This window comes from Perognathus longimembris, chromosome 3, assembly GCF_023159225.1.
Source record: "Perognathus longimembris pacificus isolate PPM17 chromosome 3, ASM2315922v1, whole genome shotgun sequence".
NCBI lineage: Eukaryota > Metazoa > Chordata > Mammalia > Rodentia > Heteromyidae > Perognathus > Perognathus longimembris.
This window is the reverse complement of record NC_063163.1, coordinates 91,545,142-91,559,709: the sequence shown is the minus strand read 5'-3', so window position 1 is coordinate 91,559,709 and position 14,568 is coordinate 91,545,142. Positions and strand designations below refer to the sequence as shown.

The window sequence follows — 14,568 nt, the reverse complement described above, 5'->3', positions numbered from 1 at the left end:
GAACTGAATCACACTTTTGGTGATTCAGAATCTCCCAAGGGCACCAGTGGCTCATGCCTGTAATCCTAGCTACTCAGGAGGCTGAGATCTGAGGATCCTGGTTCAAAGCCAGCCCAGGCAGGAAAGTCCATGTGACTCTTATCTCCAATTAACCCCCAGAAAACTGGAAGTAGCACTGTGGCTCAAGTGATATAGAGTGCTAGCCTTGAGCTGAAGAGCTCAGGGATAGCGCCCAGGCCCACAGTTCAAGCCCCACAACTGACAAAAAAAAAAAAAAAAATCTCCCAAGGTTTATCCAGACACTTACATGCATCCTTCCATTGGATGGAATCAATTCAATTCCAGTTCAGTGTAGAGCGATTGTTCTCCAAATGTTGTCTGCAGATTCCTACAGGCCTACATGAGCCATAACTATTTTCCTAATAATATTAATAAGCTATTTGCTTTAGCCAGGCAACAGTGGCTCAAACCTGTCTTACTAGCTACTCAGGAGGCTGATCCGGAGGATCAAGGTTTGAGGCCAGCATGGACAGAAAAGTTTGCTAGACTCCATTTTCAAAATAACCAGCAACACTAAGGTTGTAGGTATGGCTCCAGGGGTAAAGTGCCAACCTAGAAAGCATGGGACCTTGAGTTCAAATCCTAGTACCCACCAGAAACATAATGAGTAGTTTGCTAAACTACTGTTCGTTCTAATGTTGATATTTCACTAATGGTTCAAAAGCAATCATGATAAAACTGCTGGCACATTGTCACAATTCAAAGCAAGTGTACCATCTGTACTTGTCACCATTGTATTTGTCACCAACATGGACTGGTAGCAAGCCAAATGTCAATGTCATTGAAGAAGGGCTTTTAGAAAGCAGTAACAATTTTCTTTTTATTTTACTAACTCTATACCTTTGAATACAATTCATTTTGGCACAAGGTCCTGAGTTTAAGCCCCATGAATGGCACAAAATGAAAAAGTCATTTCACTATTCTGCATGATGAAGTGAAAATTGTATATAAATAAAGCATTTCTTTTTAATTACTTTATTGAGCTGAAATTCATATGAAAGAACGTTAATCACTCAAAAGTGAACAAATCAGTGTATTTAATAAAGTCATAACACTATGTAAGCACCACCTCGCTTCTATTATGAAACATTTTCATTGCTATAAAATAAAGCTCTCTGACCATTAAGCAGTTAGGCCCCACACATAAAGCACCTTTGCTAAGTGCAGAAGTACAGTGGGGGTCGGGTGCTACGGTAATCCTAGCTACTCAGGAGGCTGACATCAGAGGATTGTGGTTTGAAGCCAGCCACAGCAAGAAAGTCTACAAGACTCTATGTCCAATTAACTACCAAAAAACCAGAAGTGATGTTGTGGCTCAGAGTGGTGGAGCAGTAACCTTGAGGGAAAAAAAGCTCAGGGATAGTGCCCAGACTCTACGTTCAAGCCCTATGACTAACAAAAAAAAAAAAGAAAGGGAGGAAGGAAGGAAGGAAGGAAGGAAAAGAGGGAAGGAGGAAAGGATAGGAGGGAAAGAGGGAGGGAGGGAGGGAGAGAAGGAGAAAGGAGGAAGGAAGAGAGAGAGCAAGAAAGAAAGAAGGAAGGTACAATGGTGGTCTCTAGGGAAAACAAATTTACACTTGCTTAAGTTGCAAGGTAAACTAATCTCTCTGTTTCTCTCTCTCTCTCTGTGTGTGTGTGTGTGTGTGTGTGTGTGTGTGTGTGTGTGTGTGTGTGTGTGAAAGGACTAGGGCTTAAATACGGGCCTCGTACTCATACTCTTACCTGGCCTTTTCACTTCATGACTGGTGACCTACCACTTGAGCCACATGTCCATTTATAGCTTTTCAGTGGTTAGTTGGAGATTAGAGTTTCATAGACTGGGCTGCCTGGGCTGGCTTCAAACATTGATCCTCAGATCTCAGCCTCCTGAGTAGATAGAATTATAGGCATGAGCTACTGCTGCCCAACTCTAGCCTTTTTCTTGCTTGCTTGCTTGTTTTCTTTCTCCATTCCTTCTTCCCCCCTTTCTTTCTTTCCTTTTTGTAAAAGAGAATGCTTATTTTTATTTTAGAGTCAACACACAAAACATGATAGTCAACCAGTCAACAAACCAGCTACTGACACTTGGGCATTTAGCAGATATTTCCTCAAAAGCTGCATTAAGCTGTGTGCTGGTGGCTCATGCCTGTAATCCTAGCTACTCAGGAGGCTGAGACCCGAAGATTGCAGTACAAAGCCAGACTCAGCAGTAAAGTCTATGAGACTCTTATCTCCAATTAACCGCTCAAAAACCAAAAGTGGCACTGTGGCTCAAAGTGGTAGAGCCACTAACCTTGAGCAAAAAGAGCTCAGGGACAGCACCCAGTCCCTGAGTTCAAGCTCCATGACCACCAAAAAAGAAGAAAGGAGGGAGGAGAAGGAGGAGGAGAAAGAAGGAAGGGAGGGAGGGAGGAAAAGAGGGAGGGAGGGAACGAATGAAGGAAATGGAAGGAAGGAAGGAATGAACGAACGAAAGAAGGAAGGAAGGAAGGAAGGAAGAAAACAGTGGGGCTGGGAATGTGGCTTGGCAGTAGAATGCTTGCCTAGCATCCACGAAGCCCTGGGTTTGATTCCTCAGCACCACATAAACAGAAAAAGCCGGAAGTGGCACTGTGGCTCAAGAGGTAGAGTGCTAGCCTTGAGCAAAAGGGGCTCAGGGACAGTGCTCAGGCCCTGAATCCAAGCCCCAGGACTGGCAAAAAAAAGGGGGGGGGAACGAGGAAGGAAGGAAGGAAAGAAAGAAAGGAAGAAAGAAAGAAAGAAAGAAAGAAAGAAAGAAAGAAAGAAAGAAAGAAAGAAAGAAAAGAAGAGAGTGGGTTAGAAGGAGTGACTATCCAAGAAGAATTGTCCTCATGACCTGACTTACAGAATTGTAACCCTTCTCCACAATTCCTTAAAAATAACAGTAAAATTAGATGTTTAAAAAATGTAATAAGGGGCTGGGAATGGCTCAGGGATGGAGCCCAGGCCCTGACTACAAACCCCAGAACTGGCCAAAAAAAAAAAAAAAATGTAAGAAGAGCTGGGAATGTGGCTTAGTGGTAGAGTACTTGCCTAGCATGCATGAAGCCATGGGTTTAGTTCCTCAGTACCACATAAACAGAAAAGGCTGGAAGTGGCACTGTGGCTCAAGTGGTAGAGTACTAGCTCTGAGCACACAGAAGTTCAGGGACAAAGCCCAGGCCCTGAGTTCAAGTCCTAGTACTGGAAAAAATAAATTTAATAAGCGAGTTAACTGAGTTAACCATTTCAAGTTAAACAGCTTGGTATCATACTTGGTATCAATGGAAAAGTTCCTGTATAATTAAAGTTTTAGAGAACTTGAATGTTCTATGAGTCAGACTGCTCCTCAACATATACTCTTTTCTGCTAAGAAGGATGGAAGTATTAACAAAAGTGAATTCTTATATCATTGAATAAAATGGGCCAAGAAGAGCTGCATAACACAGTGTACAAAATACTTTCCACATGACCAACTCATGATGGTACCAAATCATGCATGAATAAATGATTTCATCCAAGCAGAAGCCAGATGAATAAATTTCAAGGTAACTGAGAGTTAGAGCATCGTTGATTATAAATTTCTCCAACTCATCTTTAAGATCTATCAAGTTTTGGTATAATAGCATGAAATAGTATTCACAATCATTTGATTTATATGAGGCTTCATTTTTCTTCATGGTTTTTTGTGACCAAAACAAATTGTCACACACTAAATCAGATGAAGATATGACAATATAGTTTTCTTCTTTAAATTGAGTGAGAGTATGGTGCTAGAGGTTGACTCAGGGCCTCCTATGCATTCAGCTGGTGTGCTACCACTTGAGACACACCTCCAGCCCAGCTGTTTGCTGCTTGTTTTTAGAGATGAAGTCTCACATGGACTTTTCTGCTTCAACTGGTTTCAAACTGTGATTCTTCCCCTCCCCACCCCACCATCTCAGTCTCCTGAGTAGTTAGGATTACAGGCATGAGCCACTGGCACCCAGCAGCCTAAGCAATCTTGATCAAAGAACAAAGCCAGAGGCACCACACTACCTAATTTCAAAATCTACTACAAAGCTACAGTCATCAAAACAGCAGGATATAGGCATAAACATACATGGACCAAGAGAAAAGATTATAGAGATCCCACAAGTAAATTAACCAGCGATATCCTACTGTTTTGTTTTTTGTTTTTTGTTTTGTTGTTGTTGTTTGTTTTGCCAGTCCTTGGGCTTGAACTCAGGGCCTGAGCACTGTCCCTGGCTTCTTTTTGCTCAAGGCTAGCATACTGCCAACTTGAGCCACAGCGTCACTTCTGGCCTTTTCTATATATGTGGTGCTGAGGAATCAAACCCAGGGCTTCATGTATACGAGTCAAGCACTCTTGCCACTAGGCCATATTCCCAGCCCTGGTTTTGTTTTTATTTTAACAAAGAAGCTAAGAAAATATGATGGAATAAACAAACAGTACTTTCAATGGATGGTGGTACTGTGACTGGGCACCAGTGGCTCACTCCTGTAATCCTAACTACTCAGGAGGCTAGGATCTAAGGTTCATGGCTAAAAGCCAGCTCATACTGTGAAACTCTTATCTCTAATTAAACACACACACACACACTACACACACACACACTACACACACACACACACAAAGACTGGAAGTAGAGCTGTGGCTCAAGTGTTAGAGCATCAGCCTTGTGCAAAAAAGCTAAAGGACCATCCCCAGGCTCTGAGTTCAAGTCCCCATACTGGTGCACACACATCCTCCCCACCCCCCATATACACAAAGAAAGAGCTATAAAACTCTACTTGTACTGGTAAGACAAAAGATAATAAATTCTGGTAAGAGTGTGGGGAAAGGGGAAACTTCACTGTCAGTAAGAATGTAAAATATATATTATATATGTAAATGTGATATATATATACATACACACATTAGGTATACACACTGGAATACTATTCAGCCTGAAAAAAAGAAAAATCCTTTTATTTCTTGAGGCAACATAGATGAACTTAAAGGACATTATGTTTAACATTATGTCAAGTGAAATGAGCTAAGCCCAGAAAAACTAGAAGAGCATGAGCTCACTTGTAATGTAGAACCTAAAAAAGCTGACCTCATAGAAACAAAGAGTAAAATGGCAGTTACAAGGGGATGGAAATGAGGACACAAAGTATCAGTTAGACAGGAGGAGGACTTCTTTGAAGAGATCTATTGTACACTGTGATTCTATTTATACAGTCTAGTATTGTGTATAGTGTATCCCCTACTATATTGTGACACCAGATTGTGTAAGAGAGGAGGCTTTCATGTTCTCAGCACAAAGAAATGGTAAGTATGTGAGGTAATGAAGATGTTAAACAGCTAGTGTTAGCCATTCCACAGTGCATATGCAACTCAAAATAGCAGAAATATATGTAATCTTTACTTGTCAATTTCAGAAAGAAAAGAAATAGAAAACCAGTCTTGCAAAAATTTTCTATGAGGGGCTGGGAATATGGCCTAGTGGTAGTGTGTTTGCCTCCCATACATGAAGCCCTGGGTTCAGTTCCTCAGTACCACATATATAGAAAAAGCCAGAAGTGGCACTGTGGCTCAAGTGGTAGAGTGCTAGCCTTGAGCAAAAACAAGCCAAGGACAGTGCTCAGGCCCTGAGTTCAAGCCCCAGGACTGGCCAAAAAAATTTTTTTTTCTGTGAAAAGGCATTCAAAGAGAACATAAACAATATTGTAGGGCTAGAGGTGTAATTCAGTGGTAGAGCACTTTCCCAATAAGTCTATGGCCTTGAGTTGTATACACAACACTGTAAAAATATTTGTGCATATGTGTGTGTATGGGTGCAAGTGCACACCAACACTGGGGCTGGAACTCATGGCCTCACACTCTTCCCCTTAGCTTTTTCTTTCAATACTAGCACTCTACCACTTGAATCATAAACTCCACTTACAGCATCTTGCTGCTTCACTGGAGAGATAAGCGTCTCATGGACTTTCTTGCCCGGGATAGCTTCGAACTAAGATCCTCAGATCTCAGCCTCCTGAGTAGCTAGAATGATAGGCAGGAGCCACCAGCACCCAACTAAGGATTTTTAAATATACATAATCATATTTCCTATAAATTTAGAACACAATTTAACAGATCAAACTCACTATCACAGATACCTCTGCTTAAAATGAGATTAAGTTATATATATATATATATATATATGTATATATATATATATATATATATATATATATATACCAGGGGATTGGGTATTTAGCTCAAATACAAGGCCCTGAATTTGGTCCTCAGCTCTGCAAGTAATAATAATAATAAAATAAGGAGTTAGAGACATGACCCAGTTGATAGAGCACCAGCCAATGAACAAAAGCATCAGATATGGCATTTGAGTCCTAGAATCAGACCCCAAAACAAGAAAAAAAGAAAAAGAAATAAAATAATATCTGGCTGGGATGTAGCTCAGTGGCAAAGCGCTTGCCTAGCAAGTTGTATCCTGGGTTCGATCCCCAGTACCAAAAGAAATAAAAGACAAAAAAATACAGTTAAAAAATAAATAAAATAATAAATCTGCTTAAAAAAGATATGTCACAGTAAAGTAACATATGTATGTATGTATGTATATATCAGCTACCAGTGGGAGCAGAGGAAGACCAACAGAAAGGATGAATGAGGATGAATATGACCAAAACACTTCATATACATGTATGAAAATAGCAATTAAAATAACAAACCTTTTGGAATTGTTGTTACAGAGGTGGAAAGATGAGGTAAAGAAATACAGAAAGTGATTTCAGGGTACATTGTATGTATATATGGAAATGTCACAACAAACCCCACCACTTGCATAACTAAAATATGTTAATAAAAATCTTTTTTACGGGGGGAGGGAAGGGGGGGAGGGAGGGGGGCATGAGGGACAAGGCAACAAACAGTACAAGAAATGTATCCAACGCCCAACGTATGATACTATAACCTCTCTGTACGTCAGTTTGAAAATAAAAATTTGAGAAAAAAAAAAATAAATAAAAATAAAAATCTTTTTTAAAAAATAAAGAAAATTGGAGGAGCTGGGAGTATGGCTTAGTGGTAGAGTGCTTGCCTAGCATTCATGAGGCCCTGAGTTCAATTCCTTGGTACCACATAAACAGAAAATAAATAAAACAATTTTTTAATAAAGAAAATTTAAGTAAAGAATAGTATAAAGCAGTTGATGGCTGGGCACTCATGGCTCATACATGTAATCCTAGCTACTCCGGAGGCTGAGATCTAAGGATTGAGTTTCAGAAAAGATGGGGCGTGTTCAGGGTGGTATGGAGGTATACTAAGGATGGAGTTTCAAAGCCAGGAAAACCCATGAGACTCTTATCTCCAATTAACCACCAGAAAATGGGAAGTAGCACTACAGCTCAGAGTGGTTGAGAACTCGTCTTGAGCACAAAATCTCATGGACAGTGCCCAGTTCCTGAGTTCAAGCCCCACAACTGATCAAGAAAGAAAAAAAAAGAAAGCAGATTATGAAACCAAGTTCCTCTGGTGGCTCCAGCCACAATCCTAGCTACTTGGGAGGCTGAGATCTGAGAATCAAGATTGAAAACCAGCCCCAGGCAGAAGTCTGTGAAACTCTTACCTTCAATTATTCATCATTATTCAATTCAATCATGAAGTAGAATGCCAAAAAAAAGCTAAGGCACAGTGCCCAGGCCCTGAGTTCAACTCCAGTGCTTGCACACACAAAAAATAGTAGTAATAGTAGTAGTGCAGATTATGTCAAAAATTCATGACAAGTACTCAAATGATTAGACTTAGGAACAAATTGAAATAGCCATTGAGTTGTTAATCAAGCAGGTCTTAGGCCACCATTCCTTCCTGTGTGGGTGGCTTTCATTTGGAAAATGGAGGACTGTGGGAGTTAAATGAGTTCACACATGTACAGTGCCACTTAGTAAATGTGACTCCCATTGTCCTCCCAGAGAGAGGTGCCTGGCAGCCCAGTGTCCCAGAAGACCTGTACCCTGGGGAGAGGTAGGAGGCGTGGGTTCCTGACCCAGCTGAGCCCGTGACTCACTCTCCAAGGTGACCTCACCCTCACCCTGAAAGGCCTCAGTTTTCCCATCCAGAGAAGGCCAAGGCTAAGATGTCATCCACTGTCTGGAGCCTCCGGATCCTACTTACCATCCTCTGAGAGGTTCTGCCATGCCTGCTTGATGATGACATCAGAGAAGTATCCGATGGCTCTAGAAAGGGTTTAAGAGCTTCAGATACATCTCTATTCCTTCCCACCAATGAGGAAATGAAGACTCACCAAGGTTAAAACAACTTGCTTCGCTACATGGCTGGAAACCGAGGGGGGGAATAGGATGCAGTGTGAAGGGGGGAATAAGAACACTTTCTCTATTCTTTGAAAAAGAACTTAGGTGTTTAACCACCACAGGTTTTCAGCTAATACTCTGCAGTACCACTGGAGATACAAAGCTAACTTGAGCCTAAGGACAGAAAAACAAAATCAATGGTGTAGGGGTGGGGACTCTGAGTTAGCAGGATTGATGGATTGCCTCTCCTGACCAACAAAACCCACTTCTAAAAGGTCAGTGTCCCCTCTAACTCCCTTCCTCCAGGAAAGGCAGAGGAAATGAAATGGGCAAGATATGGTTAAGGGGGGGGGGTGCCTTCCATTCTCCAGGTCCCAATTTGTCCTCTGTGTCTCCTACCTCTGCTTTCCTTCCCCTGCCCAGTGTAAAATGACACTGCAAATCCAACTTGCTCTGCCCAGAGCTTCCCTGAGGCCTGGGCCAACTCACCAGCTACAAATAGAACCAGAACCCACTGAAAATAGCTCCTCCCCTCACTACCACCACCCCCCCTTGCCCAGAACTTCCAAGTGCTCACTAGGTTACCCTGCCCCCACTGAGTAGGCCTCACTCAGGGAATTCAGGTTGAGGGATACCACCACCGCCACCCCAGTCCAAGACTAGGGACTATGTGGGGGAACAACAGCCCCAATAGCTGACTCTTAAAACCCTGGCTCAATGCCAATAGCACTGCAAAGACTTGGCAGTAGATTTTCCAGAAACCTCTTGAGCAAAGTTTGGCTGTGTTAATTCAGTTCTGCAGATAAAGCTCAGAGAGCTAAGGAATGTGCCCAAAGGCCACACAGCCAGTGAGAAGAAGAGCTAGGGTCTGAAGCCTTCCTTCTCAGGTCAACCACCTGCAATATTCCTCCTCTCTCTCTATGAAAAGCCAATTAGCTCTAGATCCTTGAGAGTGGGGAGTCAGAGGGTATTCAAACCATTAAGTCTAAGCTGGGAATGTGGCTTCGGTACAGTGCTTGCCTAGCATGCATGAAGCCCCAGATTCCATTGCCAGAACGACATACACAGAAAAGGCCAGAAGTGGCACTGAGGCTCAAGTGGTAGAGTGCTAGCCTTGAGCAAAAGAAGCTCAGACACAATGCCCAGGCCCTGAGTTCAAGCCTCGTGGCTGGAAAAAAAGAACATTCAGCTCCTTCTTAGATAGCCAAGGAAACTGAGGCCCAGAGAAAAGAGAACTGCCAAAGAAGACAGTGAATACATCAAACACTCAGTTCTTTTAGCTAAGAGGCTAATTGTTTTTACAGAGGTCAAAACAAACAGAGATTCCCTTGTTCCTTTTATGTGGAAGCCCCATAGATCTTAGCAGGGGAACCTTTCTATCTCCTCCCATTTCCCAACAGAATGCTCCTGGCAGCCCCTCCCTCTGCCCCTACCTGCCTCCCAGACATCCAGACACCCAGTCTGTCAACCAGGCATCCTAAGATTACCTCTTCTTCCTCTGCTCAGGGTATTTAATGTTCTAGGGGAAGAGAGCAAACAGCAGGACATAAATCACAGGTGACACAGTCTGGCTTTGTCTTTTGCTGAATATGAACCAGACAAGACCCAGCAAGGAAAGAGAATTAGCAGGGATGTGCTGGCTCATTTAAAAATCCAAGGTCCAAAGGCACACACTTCTCTGCCTGAGAGCCAGATAAATTTTCCTCTACTCTGAGATCGCATTTGTTATAAAAAGAATCCTCTAAAACAGTCATAACCTCTACCTTGATGACAAGAACAAATCAAGTAAGGCTCGGTGCTCTGCTACAGAAAAATTGTTTTAGATACTACACTTGATCTTAGCCAAAAGGCCGAGAAGCGATAGAAAAATTGTTTTAGAAATGGTTGAGAAATGGTTTAAAAATGGCTTAGAAATGGTTGAGTAGTGCATGCCTATAATCTGAACTGCTCAAGAGGCAGTTGATCAGGAGGTAGGAGGTAAGATGATTGCTATCGGAGGCCAGCAAAAGCATGAGACCCTGTCTAAAAAAAAAAAAGTCAAAGAGCTGAGGTATGTGTGTGGTAGCTCAAATTATAGAGTGAATCCCTCAGTTCAAACCCTAATACCCCTCCACATACACACAAGAACAACTGAGGGATGTGAAAAAGTCTCGCATCTAGGATGTCATAGAATCTTGATTCTGCACCTCTATAGAGTCTGCCAAGCTGCCTCGGTTTCCCCAATATGTTTTGGAATTAATGAACCCAAAGAGATGCCTATATTCTCTTGTCACTTGGTTCTTTTTCTTTTCTTTCTCTGTCTTTTTCCCCCCTTTTAATGTTTGGGATGAAACACGGGGCCCTACACACACATACACACATTCTAGGCAAGCACACCACAGACCCAGTCTCACCTGCCACCACCCCCCATCCTTCTGTTGCAAATATTTGTTGAATACTTCTTTGATTGAACACCAAGACAAGCTTGGGGCCTGCAACAGTGAATAAGATAAAATCAGTCTCTACCTTCCTGAGACTTATAGCCTGGCTGGCAAGACAAAGTCAACAGAAACCCAGGTAAATGGTCAGATGGAGATGATAGTGGATTTATGGTTTCAGAAATGTAGGGCCTACACAGGGCAGTCCAACTAACTTTAATGCAGAGCCAGGAAGGAAGGAAGGAAAAAAGAGAGCAAGGGAGGGAGGGAGGGAGGAGGGAGGGAGGAATGGAGTTCATTGAGCAAGACGTCAAAGGAAAAGATGATTTAAGGAGAGGGCACCATATTTGCAAAGACAAGAGGCAATAGAGAGCTGACCTCTTCGCAAAACTAACCCACCGGAACTGATATTGGCTTGTTTATTTATTTTGTTTGTTTTGTGCCGATACTGGAGTTTAAATTTGTGGCCTTAAGCTCTCCACTTTTTTACTCAAAGCTGACACTCTACCATTTGATCTACACATCTCCATTTCTGCTTTTTTCCTGGTTAATTAGAGATGAGATTCTCAGGGGACCTTTCTGCTTCCATTGGCTTCAAACTTTTATCCTCAGATCTCAGCCTCCTGAATAGCTAGGATTATAGATATGTTACCCAGCACCTAGAAGTATTGGTTTATTTGCACATCATACTATGAGGCATCCTAAGAGGAGAATCTTGGTGAAATTCTGTGATTTAATGTTGGGTCAATCATAGAGTTCAGACTGGATTCCATATGGTTATGTTTTTTTAATATTATAAAATCTTTTATCAACCCCTCTAGGAAATAACCTTGTCACAAGTGATAGATCCTTTTATTGAATTTATTTTATCTGTCTCTCTAGGTCCCACATTCCTGACTTTTTTGATGGGGTCGGTCATAGGGCTTGAACTCACCTGAGCACTGTCCCTGAGCTCTTTTATTCAAGGCTAGCTCTCTATCACTTTGAGCCACTGCACCACTTCCAGTTTTCTGGTAGTTAATTGGACATAAGAGTCTCATGGGCTTTCCTGCCTAGGCTGGCTTTAAACTTCATTCCTGATAATATTTAAGGTGGAAATTTCTAGACACTTTGCCTTCCCCTATTGTGTTGTGTATGGCAACCAGTGTGATATAAGGACCTTTTGCTTCTGAGGAAATTATAGAATTATACCAGAGACACTCTCTATCTTCAGTCCAGTGACATAGAAGAATATCAATAAATACCTCTGTGGAAGATATAGGGTTTGTTTTTTCTCTGTTGTTTGTTTGTTTTGTGCTACTACTGGGGCTTGAGCTGAGGGCCTTGTACTCTTGTTGGGCTGGTGCTCTACCACCTGAGCCACACCTCACTCCCAACTTTTTGATGGTTAGTTCGAGATTTTAAAACTCTTGGATTTATCCTCCCGAGATGACTTTGAATCACAATCCTTATATCTGAACCTCCAGAGTAGCTAGGATTACAGGTGTGAGCCACCAACATTAGGTTTATTCTTCCCTTTGAGCCTCATTTTTATCTTCTATAGCCATAGACAGCAAACTTTTTTCTGTAAAGGACTAAATAAAAAGTATTTTAGCCTTTTCAAATCATACATCTCTTCAACATCTTAGTTCTTTCCTTTTTCCCTCCCTCCTTCCCTTCCTCCCTTCTTTTCTTCCTTCTTCTTTCCCCTCCCTTTTCTTCCCTACCTTCCCACAACTCTTCAAAATGTAAAAGCCATTCTTGGCTCTCAGGCTAAGAAAACAGGCCAGAGGGAAGGGAAGGGCAGGATTTTGGCCAGAGCTATAGTTAGCTGACTCATGCTCAACTGCATCCATGTAAGGAATGAGGACGTTGGGCCAGCTGGTCTACATGTTGTTATTTGGTGGTCCTAAGCTACCTTAGAAGGTGGGCATCAGGTTGCTTTCCTTATCGAAAGAAAAGCTGATGTCTAGATGAACCTTATTTGCAGGTTTGCCATGGGGACTCTGAAATGCCAGTCCTGAGGAGAAAGACAACAGACTCTGAAGCCAAGGAGAAAAGATGCCAAACCTATAGTAAATACTTGTATCACGTCTGCTATTTCTGTGACACAGAGTTTATCAGCAGTATCTTGAGGCTGAAGATGCAGCTCAGTCATATATCATGTACTTAGCATGTGCAATTGGGGACTCAATCCCCAATTTTTCTATCCCCTCAAAGAGCAGTAGCTTGGTAGAAGAAGGGACTCCTTAATCAATCCTGAAGCTGCTCTTGTAAGGCATACTTGCATAGTATTCTCACACCGGACTTTAGGTAAGTCTATTTGGATGCTCAGAGGGGGCTGATAAGACAGTTTTGGCAACAACTTTGAAATCATTCCTTGGATCTGTTCCACTATAGACTGACTATGCTCTGTGTGTGTGTGTGTGTGTGTGTGCACGTGCATGCATGTGTGTGCATGCATGCGTGTGTGTGCATGCACAAGTGTGTTAGTACAAGGGCTTGAACTCAGGGCTTTGTGCTCTTTCTTGGCTTTTTTACTCAAAGCTGGCACTTTACAGGTTGAGCCACACCTCCTCTTCCACCTTTTTTTTTGCTGGTTAACTGAAGAGAAGAGTCTCTCAGTTTTATCTGCCTAGGCTGGCTTCCAACCATGATCCACAGATTTCAGCCTCCTGAGTAGCTGGGATTACACACGTGAGCTACTTGTGCCCAACTTAGACCATGCTTGTGGTTAACCACTTTGCAGTTGCCCATTCTCATTTGTCCCCAACCTAATTCTATGGAACTAGTAATGGGATCTCCATTGGCTGGCAGAGAAGGGATGCTCTAAAAAGCTAGTTGACTTGCTTACCTGCCCAGGGTTACTCGGGTGATAAAAGATGGACTCAGAATTTGACTGTAGGTCTCCCTGGTCCTAAAGTCAGGGCCTGACTGATTTAAACCACTTTCCTGAGCCTCTGTTTGACTGACCAGGGTCATCACAGTTGATTGCTTGTAGGTTCATATTTAATTACAGAGAATATTAGGTTGTTTGACAAATGTTTCACAGGTTAGTCTCTATTCAGTCTCTGTATGGAGTGATTCCTTGTGTTTTGCTTGCCTGAGTTCAATATTTGAGTTAAAATTCCTTCGGGTTCTTGGCTCAGAAATAGACTAATAAATATGCTCAATTGATTTTTGACAGGTGCAAAAGCAATTCAATGGAGGAAAAAATAGATTTTTTTAAATGATGCCAAAACAATTGGATATCCATAAGGCAAGAAAATAAATCCAGATTATAATAAAAAATAGCTCAAAATGGATCTAGGTCTTTAACATGATACTGTAGAAGATTTAGGGGAAAAAATAGGCAAGAGAAAAATCTTTGAAATCTAGAGGAAAGCAAAAAGGTTTTAAATGTTAAGATAGAAAGTACAACCCATAAGAAGAAAATTAATAAACTAGAGCATATAAAAGTTTAAAACTTAGTTCATAAGCTTAGTAGAGTAGAATGATGATTTTCATCATTGTGAAGGTTAAAAAGCCTTGAGTTCAAGCTCTACAACTAACAACAACAACAAAACCCTAACACTTATTAATATCCAATAGTTGTATTGTTGGAAATTTATGGCAAAATAATGCATACAAAAACCTGTAAGTGACTGTGTATAGCAGCTCTAAGAGCTTCAAACAGAAAACAACTAAGATGCCTGTCGATGGGAAAATATCAACTGGTTTATCCAGTTGATGTTCATCTGATTGATGTTCACCTGATATTTATCTGGTTGGTAGTCATACCATGGAATACTTCTCAGCAATAAAAAAGAAGGAATTATTGGTATGTGTAGTTTTT

General features: G+C 41.7%; 1 pseudogene; it reads right to left on the bottom strand.

Moving 5' to 3' along the window:
• Positions 1-10,084: 10,084 nt before the first annotated feature.
• Positions 10,085-10,199, bottom strand: LOC125349821 (annotated as a pseudogene).
• Between the last annotated feature and the right edge of the window lie 4,369 nt (positions 10,200-14,568).